Below are 210 nucleotides of genomic sequence, written 5' to 3'. Positions count from 1 at the left end.
CTGGCCGCAGAGCCACCTCCGCGCTTGTTTCACGAGTCTACTTCACCCGCCGGCCCTGTGTGCCTCACACACGGCTGGCCTCCCGCGCCCGTTTTACGCAGAGGCTGCTCGCTGCGGACATCCTCGCGTCAGGAGATGGCCTCCGACCGACTTGGCTGGAGTTTCTGGGTTCTCGGCAGCCGCAGCCTCTCTGGGCACTGACGTTTGTTG

This window comes from Myotis lucifugus, unplaced genomic scaffold (assembly GCF_000147115.1).
Source record: "Myotis lucifugus unplaced genomic scaffold, Myoluc2.0 scaffold_1795, whole genome shotgun sequence".
Lineage (NCBI taxonomy): Eukaryota > Metazoa > Chordata > Mammalia > Chiroptera > Vespertilionidae > Myotis > Myotis lucifugus.
This window is presented reverse-complemented; position numbering follows the sequence as displayed.